Below are 1,137 nucleotides of genomic sequence, written 5' to 3' on the forward strand. Positions count from 1 at the left end.
CTTCGCGCACTGAACCGCATTCAAGTATCGCACCACCTGCGATTGAGGCAAACAATTTCGAACTGAAACCTTCGCTGGTCCAAGCTGTTCAACAGAATCAATTCTCTGGAAGCCCTGTAGACGACCCTAATCTCCATTTATCTGTGTTTGTGCAATACGCCGACACTGTCAAAGCCAACAACGTTAGTCCCGAAGCTATTCGATTACGTCTCTTTCCTTTCTCCTTGAGAGATAGAGCTAGAGCGTGGCTTCAATCCCTGCCTTCCAATTCCATAACTACGTGGGACGAATTGAAGAGAGTATTTTTAGCGAGATACTTTCCGCCTAGCAAAACTGCTATGCTTAGAGGTCAAATCAACGGATTTACCCAGAAAGATAACGAATCACTCTTCGAAGCTTGGGAACGTTACAAGGACATGCTTAGAATATGCCCTCATCATGGACTCGAACCATGGCTGATCATCCATACTTTCTATGGTGGTCTCTTATATAACACCAAAATGACTATAGATGCCGCTGCTGGCGGAGCATTAATGGACAAACCCCATGATGAAGCATACAAACTCATAGAGAACATGGCACAAAACCATTACCAATGGGGTGGAGAACGAGCCGCTCTAGAGAAAACCCAAACCAAAGGAGGAATGTACGAAGTAAGTGGTATAGACCGCGTTAACGCTAAAGTAGACGCTTTAACTCAAAAGATCGAGAACTTAACCATCACTCCTTCAGCCACCGCTGCCGCTGTAACACCTAACTGCGAGATCTGTGGATTGACTGGACATGTAGTCGCCGAATGTCAACTCTTGACTGGAGTCCCATCTGATCAAGTAAACTATGCTCAAGGAAACCCTTATTCTAACACGTACAACCCTGGATGGAAAAACCACCCGGACTTTTCTTATAAGAACAACAATGCGTTGTACGCACCTGGACAAGCACCTGCTGTACCACCTGGCTACCAAAAAGCGCCTGTAACTGCTCAAAACACCCCTAGGAAGTCAAATCTAGAAATCATGATGGAGAACTTTATAGCTTCCCAACAACAAACCAATAAGGACTTCCTAAATCAAAACATCCACAATAGCGAGCAACTAAAACAACTATCGAACAAAGTAGATGCCTTAGCTACGCATA

At 44.7% G+C, this 1,137-nt stretch overlaps 1 non-coding gene across 1 annotated transcript; it reads right to left on the reverse strand.

Moving 5' to 3' along the window:
• Window positions 1–338: 338 nt before the first annotated feature.
• LOC131608331 (small nucleolar RNA R71) lies at window positions 339–445 on the reverse strand. Its single transcript, XR_009285598.1, has one exon. It is a non-coding gene; the product is annotated as a small nucleolar RNA R71 (small nucleolar RNA).
• Between the last annotated feature and the right edge of the window lie 692 nt (window positions 446–1,137).

Source organism: Vicia villosa, linkage group LG5 (genome assembly GCF_029867415.1).
Source record: "Vicia villosa cultivar HV-30 ecotype Madison, WI linkage group LG5, Vvil1.0, whole genome shotgun sequence".
NCBI classification, from domain to species: domain Eukaryota; kingdom Viridiplantae; phylum Streptophyta; class Magnoliopsida; order Fabales; family Fabaceae; genus Vicia; species Vicia villosa.